Here is a 26,085-nt window from a genome sequence, read left to right as displayed (position 1 = left end):
TCCCTCAGCAGATCTCTGCGCTCTCTCAGCGGGACTGAGACTTGATCAAGCCTAAAGCATTCAGGCTTGTGCAGATCTCTGAGACAGAGGCCTCTCTTTACAGGGTCTATCCACTCTTTGCACTTATTGGCTGTAATGTCATGTGGCCCTAGTTCAGACTACAACTTCCAGAAGACCCTGTTGTTGCTCTCAGCCATTAGTTCATTACCAGCAGCACACACTAGAGAGGAACACAGCTAGAGGGCAGCATGCATACATAGCTGTATTCTACCAAGGGGGTTACATACGGTACTGTATACTTTCAGAGAAGGTTGATGTTGCAGAAAGCTTAATCAATTCAATTCTAATTTTGCAAGTGTTTATTTTGAAGTTGAAGATCTATTTCTGTTACAATTTTTTTGAGCAGCGTCCCATAGTCATTCATTCAGTAGACCTACTGCATCATAAAGTTTTGAAATTGACTGTACTCCAAATCAGAAAATCATTTTTGCTTCTATTGTCATTGTATTAAGTGCAGTGGATAGCGGATGGATTGATAAAATGAGGAATGATATAGGCAGATTAGTAAACCAGTTATATGCACATACTGTTCTGTACATGTCAATAAGCTACTGTACAAAAACTCAATGTCAAATAAGAATGAAAAGTACAGTGCTGTGGAGCAACATACAGTAGAGGAAAGTGATCTGGGAGCTGTAATATTTGTTAGTGAGGAGCTGCAATTCTGTTTAAAGTTAATTAACACGATCATAAAGATAATGAGCTGTAAAGAGAGAAGTATCACCAAGAGCAATCAAAAGTGCTGATACTACTGTATAGAGTTTTGATAGGAAGTCACGTACTGTGTCAAATTCTTGAATTCACATACAGTAGCTATGAATAATTAACAACAGAGAGAAGGTTGTAAAGAGGAACAAAAAGTAAACACTGATAAAAACTAAAGTAGCTCAGCATTTAGATACATTAATAAAAACATAGGGAAAACCAATCGATTGAAACCATATTATCTTTACTTATAAATAACTGTCATATGTAGACACTGAATTTTTACTTTGGATAATATATTACTTTAAAAAAGGATATGTTATATTTTTTACTATTCACTCAATATTTTTCCATCAATGGCTACATAGAGGGACTTACAGTCTCTATGTATTGAACTATTATAATATTGTCAGTCAAAATTAGATCTCAGTGGATACACTGACTGGGTGTTTAAAGATCTCGTTGTAACTATTTTTCAACATAAAATTTAGTTATGTCAGTAACTTTTCCATCAATTTGAACTTGAGTTTTTACTCTCAGTAGAATTAAAGTTCATACAATTGGTATACACTTTATACCTATTTGTGACATTGGATCTTTGCAATTGAACTAGAGACTTTATTAAATACAAATCCCAGTCTGATCTTTCCACTCAGCTCTATTTCATGTGCAATGGGATTGCATCCCTAAGCTTGTGATTGCCTGTTTCATGTTTACTTTTTCTTAATTGTGGATTGCATACACATGCAGTTTGGCGTTTTTTGTTCCTTTAAATATGACTGTTTAGCCCATACTCCCTACTCCTTGACAAAGCGCGTTACAGAAGCTGCGTGAAACACGTAGGAGGGAGACCATGGACTCTGTTGTTCAATAATTGTACGAGTAAAGCCTTCTATTTTTGACCATGGGTGAATTTAGTTTTTTTTGGCACTTATTGCTGCTGCTCCAGATACCACAGCATGTCTAGGCTACTGTTCTATGTGCTCCTTTATTTACACAGATATCATGTTGTTTAAAAGTGTGTTGAGGGGATGGGAGGGAGGAGGATATAGATATAGCACTTGGGACTCTAGTACAATAGCTATCCCCTCCTCCCTCCCTCCTCGTCCTTCCTCCCTCCTCCCCCCTCGTCCTTCTTCCCTCCTCCCTCCTTCCTCGAAAAACCAAGATGTCGGGTCTGGATAGAGCTGATGGTCTCTTTCGGACATACCTAACTAAAGCATTGGTTAAGTCCCTGTGTTAGCAATAATGGAGCTCTGTGGATAGGTTTTACAGGGAACACCTCTTTGCATATCATGTCTGTTATAGTTTACGCAAGGCCCATTATGGTTGAAAACGGCAATTACTATAACACTGCGCTAGTGAACTTTTGAAGATATCTGATAGCATATAAGTCAATAATGGAGCTCTGTGGATCTGGACCACAGTATGTTATATGATTGGCATTATATACTTTTGTTTCCTACAGTAATCTGCCTATTTTACTATCAATAACATATAATTACATAAAATAAAAGGTGCGAGAAGGATGCATTATCATTCCATTTGAAAGCTTGTGGTTATTTGGAAAAGATCCCCAGCAGAGGTGTTCGGGAAATACTGTACTAAAGAAAATACTTTATTTCACGGAACCTTACATGCAGTAGGGTAAAATCATCAGACATAGAAATATGCAAACTTGGTATGCCAAGTCATTTTTGTTTACCTTCAGTTTATATCTTTCTATGTTATTATATCTAATCATTTCCTGCCATCACAAAATGAATATCAGAAAGTAAATAATCTTCCAGTTAATATTTTAAAATGCATTCATATTCTAATAGACTTTAGAAATATTGTTTACATTTTTGGAAACTCAAAATATTGAAGCTTGTCAAAATGTGGCATTAGGCTACATGGTTATTTTATTATGATAGTGTGCAATTACAGTAGCTTTCCAATCTATATTTTTAATATATGTACATATTTGATTGAATGTAAGCTCTTTGGGGCAAGAATTAATCTTTTGCCTAGGGTGTGCCTGTGCATTTAATGCACTTTTTATATTATAGTTCTCTGTATTCTATTTTGTCAGAGCTGCATTCTTTGCTGGTGCTGTATAAAGGATAGGAAACAAGATGACACAGTGCACTAGGGGTGAGTATCAAATAGTATAATGTAAATACACATAACAGGTAGCAAAGACTTGCAATTCAAAAATTAAAATGAGCCCCACATGACAGTCCAGTCTGCGTAGGTCCGTAGATGGTATACAGGAGGGACCTGGTGCACCAGGTCCCCGGACCAAACACTCGCAACACTGGGTTACACAGGAGCGTCAAGACGTGAAGATGTATGATAGGCTATGACAATACCTCAACGCGTTTCTCACATAAAACATGCTTCATCAGGGGTTAACATCTCTAGGATAGGCTCTCCTATTTGTACTCACATCCAGTGATTAATTAATTTGTTTCTTGGAGCCCATAATTACATCCAACAAGATAGGCAGATTACCCTAATACAATTAACATGGTATAAAATAATTTTCCAAAGGAGAGAACGATTCTCGTTTGGATAATGAGTAAAGAAAAAGGGGCATTTAAATGTAAATGTTAAATCAACTAGTTAACTATATATGGAATAATATAAAAAAAATCATATGAAAATGATTGTGTCCATAAATAATTAAATAGAAATATAATGTGAACGAAGTATGAACCTTCAATATTCATATAAATGTATACTGTAAGTGTAAATAATTATAATAATCATGGTGCTGAATAGCAAATAGCCAATGTATGATACTATGATTTAATAAAAAAAATATAGGTGTCAAAATCAATATACTTACTGTACATGACTATACTCTACATTAATGACACGTGATATATATGAATGATGGTCTGCTTGGAAAAGGCATACAAAAATACAAACCATTTAAAAAGAATACAAAATATATATATATACAGTATATATAGTAGATGTGTACATACATAAACAACCATATTGGAGATATATTACCAATACTCAAAGAATATTATTTTAAAACATTCAAATTATTTAAAAAATTTTAGAAAATGTGTAATATCAACCACATCATTTAAACCTAATGGATGTTTGGTTTTAAGTTTGAATATCGAGTTATGTTCCGTACGTAACAAATGAAGAATCCCTATTGCCAGATCTAATATCATCCTTAAGGGATTCTATAGCTGAAAATTTTAAAACTTGTGGATCACATTGATGAACCCTTAAAAAATGGTCCAAAAGATTGTAAGGGGTTTTCTTTTGTCCAAAAAATTATTGGGGTTGTTTTTGATATTTCTTAAGTGTTCAGATATCCTAATTTGAAGGCTCCTTATCGTTTTTCCCACATATTTTGTTCCACAATCACACTGTAATAAGTAAATAACAAAATAGTGTTACAATTAATAAATGAATGACACGGTAGACCAGGTCTTTTAACATCATTTATATTTAAGGGATCAGTCACAGGGCAAAACAAGGCAGTGAAATAAAATGAGGTTTATTTTGGATAAGACCTCAGAAACACACAAAAATACAAAATACAAAAAATATACACACTTACGGGGTACTGGGGAATAAAATCTACCTTTCCTAGGTGCAGGTATCCACTTCAAATGGGTCTCCCCTGTCTGCTTCTCTGCTTCAGGATATCAGAGTCCTGAACGCACAGCAGCCACTCTGTCATGTATCTATAGCTGGTCACAGTCCAACTCCACACTCCTTCCCAGAGTGTCTCTCAGGTTGTCTCCATGGTCTCTCCCCCTGATAGTCTCTAATGCTCTGATCAGCAGCGCAACTTATACAGCCCTCTGTGACTATCCTTTACATGGGAGGGTGCTGCTGGCCATTCAGAGCACGGATTATGTTGGTGCCACAAAAGCCAGAGGAGGGTGTGTTAAGGCACTCAAGACCTCCCACTGGGTAGGAGCCTCAGAGTCTGGGCAGTACAATGCTCTTACTCCCAGATCTAATCAGCAGCCTTTCACCTCCCACCAAGAGTCCTGACACCTAGTTGTCCCAACTCTGGTTTTAATCCTATATTTCTATGGAGCGCTTTAACTAAGTGGATTGCTTAGTCTTTCTCCATAGAAAGGACAGTAACAGTGGACTATCTAATTTACTTTCTTGCAGGGCTGACATGTTAATTACATCATCTCACAATACTAAGTATCTAAGTTGTGGGGAATTGCTAACACAGGCATAAATACAAACATAAGGACTGTGTAAAAGACAGGACTTAGCATTACACACAGCTAGCCCAAATCCCATCATAAGATAATGCTGGCTTTCTAAACTTGGGAAATGATTGTCACTGGGAATAAAGAATACATGCTTTGAAATACATTCTTACAGACATGGGTTACATTTACACATTCGCTGTTCTTCCCCAAATATTAAAGACATTTGGCTAGATGAAATATTACTAGGATAGCCAAGTTACATGTTTTTTAGGGGTAAATAGCTGGGATTTCTCTTTATTAGGTCCCCCAGCTACCCCTAATGTCACAATGAATATACAGCAATGCTCTCATTGGTTGTATTGGAGTTAAACTGTTCAGCAGGTCTCATAGATTCACAATCCTAAACATTTAAAAAAAAAGATTTTGGGCCTAGATGATTGAAAGAAAGCAGGTACAGTATGCTGAACTAACTAGGCTACGTGACAAAATACTCTTAAGATGCCTCACTATGATAGCAAGTGGATTCACAATATCACCAATACCAGTTCCTTCATCTAAAGAGGAATTACACAGAAGAGTCAAATGTATACTGTATATCAAACTAATCTTTTAAAGGAAAGAGTATGATAAACGAGTTGTTGATAAAGCCTTTCAACAGACATTAAAACAGGAGAGAGATTCCCTTTTGAACTATCGTAATATCAGTCAACGGAGGTATAGTGAGATCCATCAGACTGTCTCTCAAGTATCCACTGTACCAATGGAGTCTGAAAACCTGGGAGAATGTGCAACTACTCAACCTAATAAAGATATGGGACTGAGTGGGGATATAGCCCTATTTATTATCCAATGTAATGGTGCTAGTCATAAAATTAGGAATATTATATTATGGCATTAGAATATTTATAAACAGGATCCCAATGTTATTTTGCACCAGGTCCTTGCTGTATTCCATCTACTGACCAACGCAGACTGGACTGCCATGTAGAGCTCATTTTAATTATTTGAATTGTAAGTCTCTGCTACACGTTGTGTGTTTTTACGTTATAGTATTTGATACTCACCCCTGGGGCTCTATGTCTTCTTGTTTCATTCCCGTTGGAGATCCAGTTGGATTTTGCTTGTGGACGATCGGAGTACCCATTCTAGGCACAAGCTGTAAAGAGGGGATTTTACCTTTATGATCACATCCACATCAATTTTAATCCCGTGAGAGTCTGTGCTCTAGGGACTTTTCCTTTATATATATGTGTGTGTGTATGTATATTTGTGTGTGCACACCATACAAGCGCACACATATCTTGTAAATATATACACAAACCAAGAAACAGAACCTCAAAAGAAGCACTCCACTTAAAAAATAAATATAAAAGAGATAAATACATGTATTTAGACATAGAGCAACGATAGTTAACAATCAGATAAAAATATAAAAACACTAAAAAGCAACAAAGGCAGACTCCCTGAATAAATAGTAATCTTCCCCATGTATAGTATCTATAGGTGTAGAATAAAGTGCATACTTACAGTACTGTACAGGTATATAAAGGCGACAAGACTGGCCAGTCTATAAAAAATATTAAAGATGTAAATACTCACAGTATACTACCCAAATACACCTATACCCATACATCCTTGCTACATGTCAATAACAGAAACACTATATAAATACAAAATTATAACAATTGATGCAGTGTATCAAATATAAATCAAATGGCGTAAGTAATCCCATTATAACCATTACATAAGTACTGTGTTGTTAGGGAGACAGATCAAAAATGTCCTCTTGCAGCGTGGTATCCAACAAATTAAAACCACATCATGGGTATCACTAGCCATGACTGAAAATATAGAAAAATGTGAATTATATTATTTAAGAAAATGTCTTGCCACTTAGTGATTTTCCTTAACATAAACAAATTATTTTCTGCATTTAAAAAATATATATATTTCTGACACACTGTATTCTGTGACAAGAGCAGGATTCGTAGTAAATAAATAAATGACACCCTTGGTTTTGCATTAAATTAAATTCAATAAAATGTTTAACAGTAAATTCTTTGATACCAGATAAGTCTACAAATTTACTACCTACTATCACATATCGACAGGCACTGCAGTTACCACATTTAAAAGACACCAATCTCTATTGTGGCTACTGTACATCCCAAATAGAATAAACTACATACAGTATTCAATATTTTGCTTTTCTATTCATCATGCTAACATTCCTACTCAAGAATAAGAAAATTATTTGCTAATGTTTTTGTAAAATGACCTTCAGTTCACCCCATTCAGAATTGTAAGTGCTAATAAATCTAACAGTATCCACCAACGGCGACTTTTGTTGTTGTTTTGGAACCAAAATAATTTATTACGGTTACTCTTAAGGGCCCTATGTAATATTGATTAATACATATGTTACTTTAGCACTATTTTAAAATCTTGCCTTCAGTTCCTGAGATCTCTCCTGAAATGTATTCATATCCAAACAATTATGTCTCAATCTTAATATTGTCCCACTGGGATACCTAGGATAAGTGAGGAAAAGCTAGCAGTGGAATCATGCAATAATGTATTAGTTGCAGTGTCCTTTCCAAAACACATCAGTGTCCAGGCCACTGTATCCTGATTAATAGCTATCCTAAGGTGAAGAAAATGTACATCAGTTAGACTCACACACAGGATTAATATGACGTTAAAAGAGTTCTGGTTGAGACCATCGATTAACTTCTCCACAGTGTTTGGAGTGCCCTCCCACAAAATGAGGACATCATCGATGTACCTTAACCATAATTGAACTTAACTTGTTATCTCAGCAAACTGATCTAAAATGTTCACCTTTCTCTCCCTCCAGCACAAAATCAGATTTGCGTATGAAGGACATCAGAGATGTCACGTATATAAAATGGTAATGTTTCTACAAAAGGGCACAAAAAATATCAATATATTTACGAATGGATTCACCACGTCCTCCCATATCTTTCAGTATATGTCATCTGGGGGACGGGAGACATTTTTGTGGACCTTTGGAAGAATACTGTATAAAATGTCAGTCTAATAGGAAATTTAGTAGAGATACCAGTATCGCTTTTATTATTAATAATACCACTAGATACTGCTGATTTTAATAGATTCTCAATATGAGATTTAAATACCTGAGTGGGATGCGATGCAAGCTGTTTATAACATGTGATGTCCTTGAGTTGTCGGAAAGACTTCCCTTTTCGTACAGAACAATGTTAACACCTTTATCGAAAGGCTTAATTTCCATAGCTGTAAAGTTTTGTAATTGACGTATAGCCCAGCATTCCCTTGGTATTTTATTGCTTGTTGGAATTTTAATATATTTATATATTGTTTGCTCTATGTGTGAATACATTTGCTAAGCTTTTTTATATTTATTTTTTGAGCTGAGTGCTTTTTTGAGGTTCTGTTTCTTGTTTGAATGTATGTGGATACCTCTTAGCATCACCAGGGTATTGATTTATATATATATATATATATATATATATATATATATATATATATATATATATATATATATATATATATATATATATACAGTGGCGATACTGTTTATTCTAATACGGCCGTAACCGCGGTGTGAGGAAATTTTCGAGAAGCCAGCGGCTCGTTTGGGGTTTTCCCTGGTGCGTGCGACGCGTCACTCTGGCGCCGGTCACACGTTCCAGGGTTCCCCGGCATCCCCGAAGGCTGCAGAGGCAGCAAGGGTAAGGGGGAAGCCGCGCAAAGCTGCGCGCAGCCAGGGGGAGCAGCCAGGGGTTCGGGGAAGGGGAGGGGAAGAGGATGGGAAGCATTTAAATTAAACACACGGGAAGGGGAAGATGCGGCTCGCTCGCGGCTCCGTTTTGGCGCCAGCCGGACGCCAGCTGAAAAAACGCCCGGCCATAACGGGCAAATGTTAGAATAAACTGTGTCGGTGCAGTATATATATATATATATATATATATATATATATGAAAAACAAAAATAACCTGCACAGACCTAAAATAAAGTGTGCTAAAACCAGTTGGGTAAAATGTGAGTAATAAACACTACTGGCGGCGCTAGGGATGAAAGATATATGAATACTGACACATTGTGATATATGTGTATATGTATTTGGGTCACTGAAGTACTTATTTAACATGTTTCCATATGATATGCATTATGTCATGGCAATAAGCTTACAGGTTTCTGTCATCTAATATCCTGCATATTGGTATAGCACACCTGTTATTTACTTTACAATATTGTATTTTGTTCAATTTTCAAGGGTTGATATTTAACTACCTTCAGCTCAGTATCATTTACTATGGCCGGCCGGTCTTTTGTCTTCACTGTGGGAACTATGTTCCCATAGTGATCACTCACTCTTTGATACTGTATTATTCATGCTGGGTTTACAATATTGTACTTTTGTGGTTTCTTTTGGGTTTATTTATATGATTTTCTGATTTATTCAGTCAGGCAGGCTCTTCAGTCAGCTGTTTGTGTCTTTCATTATTTTTTGATTTAATAAATTACTATTACTATTTTTGCATATACTTGTCTGAGTGCTTTTTAGAGGTTTTCTTTTTTGTGTTTATATATATATATATATATATATATATATATATATATATATATATATATATATATATATATATATGTATATACTGTATGTGTCAGTATTCATATATCTTTCATCCCTAGCGCCGCCAGTAGTGTTTATTACTCACATTTTACCCAACTGGTTTTAGCACACTTTATTTTAGGTCTGTGCAGGTTATTTTTGTTTTTCATATATATATATATATATATATATATATATATATATATATATATATATATATATATATATATATACTGCACCGACACAGTTTATTCTAACATTTGCCCGTTATGGCCGGGCGTTTTTTCAGCTGGCGTCCGGCTGGCGCCAAAACGGAGCCGCGAGCGAGCCGCATCTTCCCCTTCCCGCGTGTTTAATTTAAATGCTTCCCATCCTCTTCCCCTCCCCTTCCCCGAACCCCTGGCTGCTCCCCCTGGCTTCTGCCCCTGGCTGCGCGCAGCTTTGCGCAGCTTCCCCCTTACCCCTGCTGCCTCTGCAGCCTTCAGGGATGCCGGGGAACCCTGGAACGTGTGACCGGCGCAAGAGTGACGCGCCGCACGCGCCAGGGAAAAACCCAAAAGAGCCGCCGGCTTCTCGAAAATTTCCTCACACCGCGATTACGGCCGTATTAGAATAAATAGTATCGCCACTGTATATATATATATATATATTATATATATAAATCAATACCCTGGTGATGCTAAGAGGTATCCACATACATTCAAACAGGAAACAGAACCTCAAAAAAGCACTCAGCTCAAAAAATAAATATAAAAAAGCTTAGCAAATGTATTCACACATAGAGCAAACAATATATAAATATATTAAAATTCCAACAAGCAATAAAATACCAAGTGAATGATGGGCTATACGTCAATTACAAAACTTTACAGCTATGGAAATTAAGCCTTTCGATAAAGGTGTTAACATTGTGCTGTACGAAAAGGGAAGTCTTTCCGACAACTCAAGGACATCACATGTTATAAACAGCTTGCATCGCAATATGATACCATGTGAGGACAAATATAAGAGGCAGCACTCCAAATGGTTGTCAAAAGAATATTGTATTAACAAGACATCATATCCAACGTTTCGGTCCTTCGTGCGGGACCTTTCTCAAGGTGATGTGCATACAGAGTGAAATAGAACATAGTATCTATTGAAGAAAAAGAACCCAGTCTTATAGCACTCATTCACAACAAGGTGTATAGTGATAAATTTAAAATACTTTATTAATAACTATGAATAAAAAATAGGGTGTTAAAACGTAATTAAATAATGTATAGAACAGCACGTGACTGTATCCTTTAGTGGCCCACCCTAGTTTAGGTGGGTGGATATGGTATGATCCCTGATTGGTACTAGAGATCAGATGCTATGAATTATAGCCTCCTAAAATATAGGAACGGAGTCAAAACAGAGCCCACCGGATTGACTGTCTCTAATAGAGTGTGTCTAGACGTATAGTGCACTCTAAAAAGATACACTCATAGTGAAATGGCATGTACTGCACTTTGTTAGACCTATAGATGTCTCCCCCCCCAGATTAGAGATTGCACTGGTTTCTGTGTAAATTCACCAGCACTAGAAAGGCTAGATCTCTATTGGGGATAAAAATTGCTTGTTCTCTTAGGTGCAGACTATTTGGCAAGAACTGAGATTGATAGTGTGGTATTAATGAGCTTGAAGCAGCTATAGAAAATCACCAAAACATCTCCAATACTGAAAGTGGGGTGATGGTGATATCTGCTGTACTCTAAATGTTTGTGCAGTACCCCTTACAGTCTAGGCACAATATATGCTAAGCTGCCACACAAAACTACTTTGCACTCAGGAGTAATCACCCTTATCATAACAGGGTCAGATAGAGCACAATAGGTGGAGGTTAATGTATGAGCAACCTCCACAGTGTAGCGTGGGTATTGTAATGGTAGCGCTGACTGTATGGGTTAATGTAGGCACATAGACAGCTGAGAAGCTACTCAGCAAAATTAAATACAGGTACTTGCCTGCACCAACGGCTAGTACTGAGGTGGGGTACACAAGGGGTTAATAATAAAGTGAGGTCAGAGCCCCAGAATCACCCCATCCCCCCTCACTAGGAGTTAGAGCAATCGTGTGCACAGAGTGTAAAGTGGGGAGCCGGTCTAACTGATGATCGCAGTGTCCCCTACATCAGCACTGATCCTGATTATATCAGTGCCGATGTGTTCGAGGACCTGCCTGTCTATCAGGTGAGTTGTGCAGTGACTCCTATGAGCATGGAGGGTCCCGCAATAGTAATATATAGCGCGATCCCTAGATGAAAGAACATGCACATCGGGGGAAGCCTAAATGCATTGACGCGGATCAATATCCAGAGGCTGTACTGTTTGAATAAACAAACTTCCCGCGTGTGCAGGGAGGAATTGCCGACGCGCGCGTTTCACGTAATAAAACGCTTCTTCAGGGCACGTAGGGGGAGGTCCCTGCGTGTGAGGTGGGTTTATATAGTCAACGTGGAAATTGGCTGTTAATTCACTTAACCCCTTCATTACTGGTGCATGGCTGATATAATATCCCACTTCCAGGAGTGCACTTATCATGGTATGCACACATGTAACAGCCTCATTGCCTGATTCAATGTGTCCTTGAACTACTGTAAATGTATCAGATTAGATGCAAGAGTATCATGGACTGAATAACTGTGGCTTTGGTGATATTTGTATATGTGATGCTTTCATATCTTGATTGCTCACATAGGCTATGGGGTACTATGTTATGTCAAATTTAATATTCATTGAAATATGTGATGGTTAGTCACTAATAGTAATATGGCATATCATAAAGTTTCGAAATATGCCTATTAAAATACACTGTGGTCCATCAATTTGATTGTGACATGTGAAAGTAGATAATAAATTGTTAAAACACACTTGGTCATTTTTTTCTCATCATTTTGTTTGTACTTGATTTTAATCATATTGTATATTCATGAATGTAGGTATGAGCGGCTGCTCTAATGTGAAACATATATTACATCAGATGTTTTACTGTATATATGGGAGTTTTTTCCATACTTATATCACTTCTGGGGGGTAGTGGTGGTTTCTACATTCTATAGCCTTCCCAAGGTCCATAAGAACAAACGACCACCTCCAGGTAGACCTATAGTCTCTGGGATCGGAAACCTCACTGAAAAAGCAAGTGCCTATGTGGATAAGATCTTGAGACCCTTTGTCACTATCTTGCCTTCATTCATTAAAGATACTAAAGATGTCCTTACTAAGCTGGATGGCATCTCAGTAGCACATGATTGCATCCTGGTTACTCTGGATGTGGAGGGATTGTACTCCAGCATCAGACATGACCAGGGAATCAGGGCAGTCAACCATTTTCTCAGCACACGTAGTCAACACCATCTTAAGCACAACAGTTTCACATTGGAATTATTACAATTTGTTCTCGGGAGAAACTATTTCTGGTTCAACAAAACCATGTATCACCAGGTACAGGGCACAGCGATGGGCACGAAATGTGCCCCTACATATGCAAACCTGTATCTGGGATGGTGGGAATCAGAAGTGGTTTTCTCTGAGGAACTGGAACATCTAACAACCTTTGTGGAAGTATGGCTGCGGTTCATTGATGATGTGCTGATAGTGTGGCGGGGGACTGAGGCTTTATTAAAACAATTTATTGAAGTTCTCAATACAAATGACCTCAACCTCCGTTTGACTCTTGAGTACAGCCCAAAACAAATCTGTTTCCTTGACTTACTAATCACAAAGGATGACAATGGCAATCTGGAAACAACTATATACCGCAAAAAGACAGCCACCAACAGCATACTCCTAGCGAGTAGCCATCACCCAAAATCACTGATTAAGGGAATACCGGTGGGGCAATTTCTTCGTCTAAGGAGAAATTGCAGTAAGGACGAAGACTTCGAGGAAAAGGCAAGGGACATGAAGGACAGATTCACCGCAAGGGGATACAGTCAGAAAATTATAAAAAGAGCATATAAATGGGCAAAGCAAAGAGCAAGATCAGAACTGGTCATGGATAAGAGACCACAGCCGGAGCAAAGAACAGTTAGGTTCATTGGCACCTTCAATAAGCAATGGAAGGTGGCAAGGGAAATCCTAAAAAAACACTGGCACATCCTCAGGGCGGATGAAGATTTAAGTGACTCCATACCATCTTTTCCAGCAATGTTCAGTAGACGGGCCAAGAATCTGAGAGATCATCTGGTCCATAGCCACTACAATGTGGCAATACCAAGGGCCACATGGTTACCACCCCGCTTGAATGGAACCTACCATTGCCAAAGATGTAAGGCATGCCAATATATGACAGTATCAAAAACATTCATCAACTATAACAATAAGAAACATTATACGATACGCAAATTCATCAATTGCAATACATCAGGAGTTATCTATATGGGAACATGCAAATGTGGGAAAAAGTACGTGGGGAAGACCCGTCGTCCCCTTAAGACACGGATACTGGAGCATGTGGGCTCAATCCGAAACAAACTGGATACTCCAGTGGCTACCCATGCAAATAGGTGTCAACCGGGAGACCCAAAAGCTATCACCTTTATGGGGATAGACCAATTTTCTCCAGGAATTAGACGTGGGGACTGGGACAATGAATTGTTGAAAATTGAATCAAGGTGGATCTATACCTTGGGAACATTGAACCCACGGGGTTTAAATGAGGGCTTTGTTTTCAGCCCCTTCATATGAATGCAATATACCACCACTACCCCCCAGAAGTGATATAAGTATGGAAAAAACTCCCATATATACAGTAAAACATCTGATGTAATATATGTTTCACATTAGAGCAGCCGCTCATACCTACATTCATGAATATACAATATGATTAAAATCAAGTACAAACAAAATGATGAGAAAAAAATGACCAAGTGTGTTTTAACAATTTATTATCTACTTTCACATGTCACAATCAAATTGATGGACCACAGTGTATTTTAATAGGCATATTTCGAAACTTTATGATATGCCATATTACTATTAGTGACTAACCATCACATATTTCAATGAATATTAAATTTGACATAACATAGTACCCCATAGCCTATGTGAGCAATCAAGATATGAAAGCATCACATATACAAATATCACCAAAGCCACAGTTATTCAGTCCATGATACTCTTGCATCTAATCTGATACATTTACAGTAGTTCAAGGACACATTGAATCAGGCAATGAGGCTGTTACATGTGTGCATACCATGATAAGTGCACTCCTGGAAGTGGGATATTATATCAGCCATGCACCAGTAATGAAGGGGTTAAGTGAATTAACAGCCAATTTCCACGTTGACTATATAAACCCACCTCACACGCAGGGACCTCCCCCTACGTGCCCTGAAGAAGCGTTTTATTACGTGAAACGCGCGCGTCGGCAATTCCTCCCTGCACACGCGGGAAGTTTGTTTATTCAAACAGTACAGCCTCTGGATATTGATCCGCGTCAATGCATTTAGGCTTCCCCCGATGTGCATGTTCTTTCATCTAGGGATCGCGCTATATATTACTATTGCGGGACCCTCCATGCTCATAGGAGTCACTGCACAACTCACCTGATAGACAGGCAGGTCCTCGAACACATCGGCACTGATATAATCAGGATCAGTGCTGATGTAGGGGACACTGCGATCATCAGTTAGACCGGCTCCCCACTTTACACTCTGTGCACACGATTGCTCTAACTCCTAGTGAGGGGGGATGGGGTGATTCTGGGGCTCTGACCTCACTTTATTATTAACCCCTTGTGTACCCCACCTCAGTACTAGCCGTTGGTGCAGGCAAGTACCTGTATTTAATTTTGCTGAGTAGCTTCTCAGCTGTCTATGTGCCTACATTAACCCATACAGTCAGCGCTACCATTACAATACCCACGCTACACTGTGGAGGTTGCTCATACATTAACTTCCACCTATTGCGCTCTATCTGACCCTGTTATGATAAGGGTGATTACTCCTGAGTGCAAAGTAGTTTTGTGTGGCAGCTTAGCATATATTGTGCCTAGACTGTAAGGGGTACTGCACAAACATTTAGAGTACAGCAGATATCACCATCACCCCACTTTCAGTATTGGAGGTGTTTTGGTGATTTTCTATAGCTGCTTCAAGCTCATTAATACCACACTATCAATCTCAGTTCTTGCCAAATAGTCTGCACCTAAGAGAACAAGCAATTTTTATCCCCAATAGAGATCTAGCCTTTCTAGTGCTGGTGAATTTACACAGAAACCAGTGCAATCTCTAATCTGGGGGGGGGAGACATCTATAGGTCTAACAAAGCGCAGTACATGCCATTTCACTATGAGTGTATCTTTTTAGAGTGCACTATACGTCTAGACACACTCTATTAGAGACAGTCAATCCGGTGGGCTCTGTTTTGACTCCGTTCCTATATTTTAGGAGGCTATAATTCATAGCATCTGATCTCTAGTACCAATCAGGGATCATACCATATCCACCCACCTAAACTAGGGTGGGTCACTAAAGGATACAGTCACGTGCTGTTCTATACATTATTTAATTACGTTTTAACACCCTATTTTTTATTCATAGTTATTAAAAAAGTATTTTAAATTTATCACTATACACCTTGTTGTGAATGAGTGCTATAAGACTGGGTTCTTTTTCTTCAATAGATACTATCACGTCTCCATCCAGTCAGCACCTCACAGGTTAATTTACAGCAGTGCGGGTTTTCTTTACGTGAAATAGAACATATACAGTATAAATACCCTCAAACCTCTAACAAACATGTGCAGTACATAATTATAATCAAACCATACCTGGTATACATCATGAAAGACTCTCCCATACCTGTGAACCGCTCAGCGTTGTCTGGAACGCAGGGATCCGCCCGTGTGTTGAAACGCACTAACTGCGCATGCGCAGGTCAAGGGTGAAAGGTAAAGGCCTCCGGCGCGTGTATAAGAGCCAGAGAGGGCTCCTGCACTGAATGGAATGCATCGCGAACCAAAGGAGGGCCAACTGCGCATGCACAAGATAGAAATCAGAATTCAGGAAGTTATAAGAAAAGAAGCCCATAAAGAGAAGGATAGCAGAAGGAAAGGAATCAAAAGCTAGAAATAAAAAATTCTATATTGAAATGTATTGATTACTGCACACCTTTGCTTTAGTAACTTCCCCACTATATATTTCACACGTGTTTTGGCTCTAAAAACATTTTGTTTTTTGATTTTGGTTCTGTTTTTTCCAAAACTTGATATGTTTGGTTTTGTATTTTTACAAAGCTTTTGAAAAACTCAAAATGAGCATGAAAATGCTAAAATATCATAATAAAATATGAAATATGATTACAATAATTATAGAACCATGAAACAGTTAGGAAACTAAAATAATACAGGTATAAGTAAAAAAAAACGTAAACTAATTTAAAAAAAGTTATGGAGAGAAACAACTAGAGATGGACCTGTGACTTTGACTTACTTTCTGGTTTGGGTTCTAAATAAGTTGGGAGTTTGGTTATTTTTCTAAGGACCAGATACACAGAGCTCTGTTAAATCATGGAAAATAACATGATGTGACTGTCAGACATTGTATTTTCCCTGGGATGTAAACATACTGTATCCACAAAGATAATTGTATGCAAAAACCAGGTCATTAGAATAGGCTTAACAACATGTTATTCTAGTATAGCAATGTTGCATTTGCTTCCAATACATGATGTTAAATTTGTCTTACACAGCATAAAGAAAAGGTATACCTGCTCAACCTAGAGAGTGTGTGTATAGCTGGGTAGCTGCACTAGGGAAAAAGCAAACAAGGAAAAGAGTGAGGTCCTTTCAACAGGTGCTCCCCTAGTATGGGTAGACAACAGGAAAGTCCCAGTAGCGTGCACTCATACCACTCAATTAAACTTTATTTTATGAGATGGTGAAAGTATACATATTTTATTCCTTTCCCAAATATTTGTAGAGAATAATTAGGTTGCTGAAAACTGAATGCAAAATAATTTATACTCATTACATTGAGTTTCAAATTCATATTTAACATTAACTACTGTACCCTAAGTGTAGTTTCAGATATTAAAAAATAATTCTGGTTCAGCAATGTTTTTTAATAAAAATATATACTAAATAGGCCCTATTGTTTTTAGTTAATATTTAATATGCATAAGCCCAGATACACAAAAGGGTGCTAAGCTTTAGCATGCCTTTACACCCATTCATATGAATGCGAACTGAGGAGTGCTAAAGCTTGGCACCCTTTTGTGGATCTGGGCCTTACTGGAACGATATGCAAAAAGAGTGGAAATATGTATAATCCCAAAAGGGTAAAAATAATGTATTGTTTGTTACAAAATCCAGCAGCTCCACATATGGATGGAATAATTGATTGTTAGAGTATTATAATGAGTACTGTGTTTGCTGTCTTGAATTATTAATTGAATTCATTTCCATTTTAACTAATATCTACAGTTTTTTTTTTCACCCAAGGATAAACATGTATTCATGAATAACAATGTAGGAGACGACTGAAGAGGTATAACCAGGGAGACATAGATTGGGGAAATAAACATTGATATTTATTTATCTTAAACAATAACAGCTTTAAGGCAGCATACAAATAAACATAGCAGTCTATACCTTTTTTAAGGGATTCCTCAAACTTCCCAGTCCCTATCTGCAGGGTTGTGAGGCTAGGACTCTTAGCAACCTCTGACCCAAAGTTCAAAGAGGTTCTGTCAGGAATAATCCTGACATAAGTTATTAGTTCTCCCTCTTCACTTCTGTTTCCTTTGTCTGTCCACCGGGTGTGCTGCTGTTTCTGTCTGCTCTGGGTTTTCTTCTGCCTGTCTCCTCTTGGTTCTCCTGTCTTCTGTTCCTGCTTGCCTTAATTTTATGTTCCAGACTCCTTCTGCTCGGACCTGTTCTGTTCCTGTGTGAGTCCTGGTTTACTTAAAAGGTTCTTACCTACCAATTGACTTGTCCCATTCTGTTACTGTTCCCTGTCCCAGTCCTGATCACCTGTCCTAGCCCTGCTCCCTTGTCCAAGTCCTGCTCCCTTGTTCCAGTCCTGCTCCCCTATCCCAATCCTGCTCTCCTGTTCCTCTGCCTGTGAATTTCCTGTTGACGACCCCAGGCTGTGAGCCTGATGACTTACCCTTGTTAACTGCCTTTGACCTCTGCCTGTGACCTGACTACTATAACTGCCACCTGCCTCCAACCTTTGCTTGAGACCCTGACTATGAGTATTGTTGCCTGGATCCATGCCTATGATTCTTGCCTGTCTCTGCTGTTCTCGCCACTGAGGTCCTACCTGCACCTGGAGTGTTCTCTTGACAGGTACCTGTTATCAGGGGCTCTTTCCTTCAGTCCAGGTCTGGGTTGGTTTTCGTGGGGTGCACACTCTAGCGGGTTCCAGGGTCCTCTGCATCCTGGAAAAGAGGGTCGCCCTTGTTCTGTAGTTTCTCCTGTCCTTGCTATTGATCTTGTTGTGACCTTGGAATTTTGACCTGACTATTCCTGCCTTGAACTCTGCCTGCCTCTAGCTCGGATCTGTGACCTGACCATTCTTGCCTGCCACCTGCCTCGACCCCAGAACCAGATATGACCACTCTTGCCTGTGGCCTGCCTCGACCCCAGGACTGTACCTGAACACTCTTGCCTGCCGGCTGCCTCAACCAGGATTCAGCCATCACTACCAGTGCATTTCTAAGACTCTGATCCCAGGACAAGATCGGCATATCACTTCCTACCTACACCCTGTTGGTTTGTGTCCTAACTAACAGACAGCAACTTTACAGAGGGCACCTATGGGTGCAAAGTGATATTCTCTCTAGTCCATGGTGACTTCTATGTTTAAATGTATTCATTTTGTTCGACAATACACTACTAATGCTGCTCACACACTGCTTATGTTTATGCTTTGTTTTACGTGAGGATGATGTAGAGTTTGCTTGTACTTAATAAACTTGCTATGTGTTATTAAGTTGTCTTTTTGCAAGCTTTTTGTCCTGTTTGTATATTAAAAATAAAGGAAGCATGGGTGAGATCTTTATTTATTAATTATTTCTTATTTCTAGGTCACTTTTTGCCCTGTTCTGTAAGAATATTTAACTTCTTGTTTTCAAGAGAACAACTCTGTTAAGTCTTCTGTCATAGAGAGACACATCGATAACATGTTCACGAATACTGTAGGGAGTACAGTATTTCACAAAATGCTTTCAAAGGATCATTTTGTCTTTCTGTTTTTCTTTCTGTCTTTGTCCTCCCTCATCCTTCTGCCCTTTTCTGCATACTGGATCCATCTCTTCTGCCAGAATAACACTTATATCCAGATACATACAGTAAAAGGATGCTAAGCTTTAGCATGCTTTAACTCCCATTCAATTGAGAGGGAGTAGGTAATAACACATTTTGTTAGTGATTAAAATAAATTAAAGATACCAATCAAAATGTCAAAGCAATGTTTTATGTACATGTTGCACTTTTGTTGAAAGCAATACAGGCACATTTCCATGGAAGAACATAATACTGGTCCATTCATTGCAAATAAATCTAAACCTATTGTATTGAGCCATAAAGGAATTCAAAGCTACAGTAGATCTTAAATAATCGCACCTTACTGTATACAATTCCAAGAGAAATAGATCTTCATCATATTTCCAATAGCCCAGAGTTGCCAAGTAATGTGGTAGGGTGGTTGCAAAATATTTAAATATTGCGCTGGGATCTCCAGAAGTATAGAATTTGTATGCCTTTAAAGATTGTTGATTTATAATCAGACAGCACATCACACAGAATATGCTAATGCCAATTAAAGACTATGGGGACATACTGATGAAGCGGCCGTTATTCTAACACATCTCGGCGCCGATTTTGAGTTCTCTGCTGTTCCCTACGCCCCAGGCACCCGCGCTTATCGCAGATGTTTTGTTTGAATTTCATGGATACTGTTTCTTTGTTTGCAATAAAATGGATGAATCATAATGTGTACAGTACTGTGCTACTGTGTCAATTTCATGTTTTTAAAAGCCAGAACACAAAAATTCGTTTTTCTGCTCTCGACGTGCTCGCATCTTAGTGCGGGAAGGCCGAAATTTATCCCGCGGTTTCAATTCGGGATTCCGATGTACATGACGCGTGAAGTGTTCGAATAATGGCCGCTACATCAGTAGTGTATGGTACAGCATATGAAACTCACCTTAGAAAACTAGAAACCCTATACAACTCAATACGCCACTTTGTCCTCCAATGTAACTATAATATGCATCACTTTGAAATGCTCAAAGAACTACATTGACTATCACTAGAGTCTAAGCACAAAGTTATGTTTCCTGTCTTGCCTTCAATTACTTTCTGAGCAAACTATACATCTATCTGAACAAGCTCCTCACCCCTGGGGGAAGATGAGGTGAATGATCACCTCAATAACGTGTGCTACAGAGTAAGGGTATTTCCAAAATAAAGAATGTCTCCACAATGCCAGTATTTATCCAGAGTAAAAATGGAGTGAATGAAAGTCCAATGACTTAACCCCTAGTGTGGGGGATGGGTTAGCGAAATTGACAAGAGAGGGATGACCGGGGGAGGTCTCTCGACCGGCACCGGACCCCTTTAGTGTATATAGCCGCACATAAAACCAATCCTCCTGGGGACACTCCATAAATGTTGAAAATGAATTCACTTACTGCATCTGGTAATCCGGATATGCGTGCATGACTTCACTTCCGGTCAGGCACTTTACTTAAATGTGTTGTGTACCGACAGTTATCACTCTTTGACAAAGCCCCATAGGGGTGAAACGCATTAGAGTTACTACAGGGGAGTTTCCCTTTTTACCCCTGTTTGCATATGGTCAATAAATAATTTTTTATCCCAGCGCAGTCCAGCCTTTAATATTTGCCTAGCAGTGCCCGCTGTCTCCTCTCTCGTCAGTGAGAAGTTTTTTCCAAGCTCCTCACCCCTACCACACGCAGTAATTATCATCTGAGAGCCGAGTCCAAAAGACTATTCATGGTCTGGCCGCTCCTCCTTCTCTTACCGTGCCCCCCACAGCTAGAACAATATACCGGAGACTCTCAAAGCTGTCTAAGTTCTTTCAAGACTATACAGTATATATTTATTTAATGTAGTACTTTTCTCCCAATGGAACTCAAAACACTTCATAATTACAGTATAGTGCGCGGTATGCAGCACTTATAAATATCTACAGAACAGACCCAACACAGATGAGACTCCAATCTATGTTTTTGGTTTCTGAGGCACAAGGGCTCCCCTGATTCAAACTCAGTGTCATTGTTTACAGAGTCAGTATCTTTACTCTCTGAGCCACTCCTCGCTAAAGCTAAACCTGTCTCACATTATAATCTGGTCTGTAACTGTTACATATGCCTATAATATATATTTTCAGCCCTGTTTATGTAATATAACCTTGTATTGTTATTATAACTGTGTCCATGGCATACTTGAAAATGAAATCTAACTCTCAATGTATTACTTCCTGGTAAAACATTTTATAAATAATTCTAGAAGCCATAGAACAGGGGTGCGCAAACTGTGGGGGTGTGATTTTCTGGGGGCGTGTGGCGGTTGTCGAGGTCCCGCATTCTCCCCCAAGGCATTTAAATGAAATACCGGGGACCATGCGAGGCCTCTGTAACTTATCCTATCTGGTCTTCGGCGACATGTTACCATGTAACGTGACATCACATGACCCCGCGACGTCATTTGATGCTGGAGCAGAGATGTGGGGGGAGGGCAAGAGCAGGGGAATAGAGCGGGCAGGGGGCGCAGGGAGAAAACTTTGCGCACCCCTGCCATAGAATAGTCTTCCCCCTAAAATATGTTTCCTTTTTCACCTTTCAATTGTGTACAAATCAAGCAAGTATAACCTAAAGATTGGGTGAGCATGCTAAAGTAGTTTTTTTTTCTTTAAAAAAAAAAATCTTCCAAAATGTATCATAACTGGGAATCTTAGAAAAGGCCGCACAACTATAGGATCTGACTTGTACCTGACTTACCCATGGTTTGGGAACTACAGCAGCAGTTTTCAGCTCAGAAACAGTGGGTCCAACTTTTATTTGCTAGTAGATGAAAGAATATATCTCCATATAGTTATATAGTTACATAGTTACATAGTAGATGAGGTTGAAAAAAGACATACGTACCTCAAGTTCAACCTACTTCTGCGACAGCTTTTATTTAAAAACTTCTCGGGGGCGTAGCGGTTGCATTTTCTTAACTCCACGCGCTTCACCGCATTAATGCCGCATACATGCCCCATTCACGCCCCATTCATGCCGCAGTCGCGTCGCCCAGCATCCGGTTGATCCGCGGTTGATCTGTTTATTTATAATGGTTCGGATTTAATTGGGGGCAATTCTTCGTGTATCTGCCAGGTTGCAGATATTCATGAATTGTAATGAATTCTAATGTGCTACAGTAATGTATCTACTTGCAGGTGTTTAAAAAAAAAAAAACACAGTGGTCCATTGTGAATTGACCTTGGTACTGAATAAGTTACAATAGTGTATCAATGTAGGCGTTTCATAATAAATACTCAATGCACAGTGTCTTTTTTACATAACTGTAATGGATTTCTCCTGTCCTGCAATGAGTACACTGCCGCAGTCCATGTGCAAAAAACGCGACATAACGTACGCTTATTTAATATGGTCCGCAATTAATGCAGCAGATGATAAAATGGCCACAGTTGGTCAAATGTATCAATATTTTATAAAAAATTTGACTTTTACAAATTTTCACCAGATGCTCGTGTGTGGAAGCGTGCAATAAGGAAAAAGTTATGTATTTATCTGTCTATTTTTTGTATTGCTCCTGCACCCGGAGTTAGAGGAGGGTATTGGTGTGTTGAGCCAGATTTTTCCAGTATCTTTGATCATGGAGACTTCAAAATGCGAAAGGTCATGGTAAAACCAACTAAGATTCGTCAGTCCCAGGCCCAGGCCAGCAATGGAACAGTGCCAGCGCCGCCAGCGCCGGCTTACAATAACGGTCCGACCGTCAGTAAAAACCTGGTCACCGGCAACCCTTGCTATCTGTCCCCGCCTGGTTACCTGCAGCCTGAGCAAGATTTCACGTACAGCTACCAGCAAGCTTGCATGTACCAAAAGATTTACAGCTTCACCAGCTCTCAACTATAGGTGTAGCAGGCCCGCTGTCACCTGTCAACTACATGTATAATCAAGAATACGGGACTGGTGGCAGTGACTCGACGCCAACTGATTGGCAAAGTCTATGGTGAGGGTAGAGTACAGCTGCGGTATTTTATTCTTTTTTTAAATATCAATACATTATGCACACAGTCAAGCGATAGTTACTGCAGATCGGTCCGTTCTCCTGTAATCAATTGCTTTGCTTATGGTTATTTAGTTCTATTATTTTAGTCACAATTCGAGAAAATGTAGTCCAGCAATATCATTGGCTGAGCAGCTTCTTCAGTAGATACTGAACAATTGGTGGACAGCTAGGCGCATGCACGTACTGTATGTCTCATTGGAACCTTGTTGAAACGCATATGCGTGTCATCACATTTAGGCACATGCGTGTATGTGAACAAGAGACGCCCCCTCCCCCCCTCCCTGAGAAAATTATTGTGGGGACTGACTGAGGGGACTGTGGGGACTGACTGTGGGGACTGACTGTGGGAACTTCTTTAGGGGACTGACTAATTTTAACCAACCATTACAGTATGTGAAATGTTATACAGTACTTACTATATGTTTTAGAAAACACTGACATTTTCATAAAAGGTTGCACAAGGAAACAATGAAACAATTTAAAAAATATTCAACTTTGTTTTATTTATTTTTTGGGTTATATGATTATGGTATAAATTTTGAACAATAGAACAATCTATCAGCAGCAATAACGAAAAAATATAACATACAGTATGGTACCAGTAATCATTTTATTTTTCCTCCGAAAAGAAACTTTGTCATCAAGCGGAGAACGGCAAATGGAGGGATTTTGATGGATAATATCGCTTTTTGTAATGTTGCTCGCGCATTGATAAATGATGGGGTCCAGCCGGACGTCCCACCGTAAGGACAGTCTCAGGATCAGCAACACAGCATACAGGAATATGCAGCAAACACTATCACTGAGTCCCTGCAATAAATTAACAGCAGCAGGGCCTCTCTCTGTCACTGCACTTAAGGAACTACACAGGCACTATCACTCGGGCCCTGCCTAGCACACAGCTGAAGGGGCACAGGGTCCTTACCTAAGGGCCTGTCTCTATGAACACCCACCCTCACTAGTGGGTGTCAGGGCCTCAGCTCTAGCCCAGGGGATTTCTGGCCTAGGACAGAAGCTCGCAGCTCTCTGCCCCCCTTCCTTCCCCCACTGTCTCCTCAGCCTGACTGACTCAAAGCACATTGCCCATACAATGTATCTACTCTCTGCAGGGAAAACTGCAAACATTATTGGCTGCCTGCAATCATCTGACTCACCTGCCTCTAAGCCTGCTGGGAGTTGTAGTCCCCTCTGGGGATTTTCCCTATGAGGACCGCATGGGCGCCTCTCTAATGGCCGCCTACCTCTCTCTATCTGCGCCTGTGCTAGACTAATGGTCGCTGCGCCACTTTCCTGCACATGCGCAACATCTAGGGGACCTTCCTGCTTCCCTACACTTTCCTGCGCTATGTGTAATGGCCGCCGTGACTTCAAACGCACACCGCGCATGCACGAATGCACACAAGATGGCGGCGCCCTATCACTGATGCCGCCTAGAGCCGCGATCGCCCCTGCAACTGCCTGACATGGTGCGGTGGTACCCGCTACTCTGTGCAGGTGAGGAGGGCCAGGGGGGACCCTGCTACATATATCTTACAGCTCCTGAGCTTCCCGCATTTCATCAACTTATCAACACTATAAATAATTCAACAGGAGGGTTCAACGTGGGTTGAAGGTGAAGAGGAACCAATTATTAGTAGTATCATTTTTTCCACATTTTTTTCACTAATATGCACCATTTTATATTTTTAATGATCACATTTCATTAATATTATAGTATTTTCACTATTATATTATCATAACCACTTTCACAAGAGCACCGGGTGATTTTTTATTCACTCTGAGTGTATAGTTTGCAATTTCAATAGTGGTCACTATTCGTGACTTCATTCTAAATGACAGGGAAGAGACACTGAGAGCGTCTTTTTATACAAGACTCTCAAGTGCTGTATTTATCCCCTAAAACACACCTTTAGACAACAAGTGGCGGGACACCTATGCACAAAATTGAGTAAACCTCATTTGAAAATACTTTACAAAAAAATTGAGTGTTCCAAAGACAATGGGAAGCCTATTAGATTTTCACATAATAAGATACAGGGATTTACTTACAGTACAAAGTCTCCTGGCTGCAAAAGTAGGGCAAATCCAGTGCAAAAATCCGAGCCATATTCATCAAAGAGATGGAATCCCATTGAAAGTGAAGTTAATCTAGTGCAATACTTTTGCACAGACTTGGCCTCAGTTTTGCAGCTGTAATTAAGAAATATTGAA

Source organism: Ascaphus truei, chromosome 4, assembly GCF_040206685.1.
Source record: "Ascaphus truei isolate aAscTru1 chromosome 4, aAscTru1.hap1, whole genome shotgun sequence".
NCBI classification, from domain to species: domain Eukaryota; kingdom Metazoa; phylum Chordata; class Amphibia; order Anura; family Ascaphidae; genus Ascaphus; species Ascaphus truei.
This window is presented reverse-complemented; position numbering follows the sequence as displayed.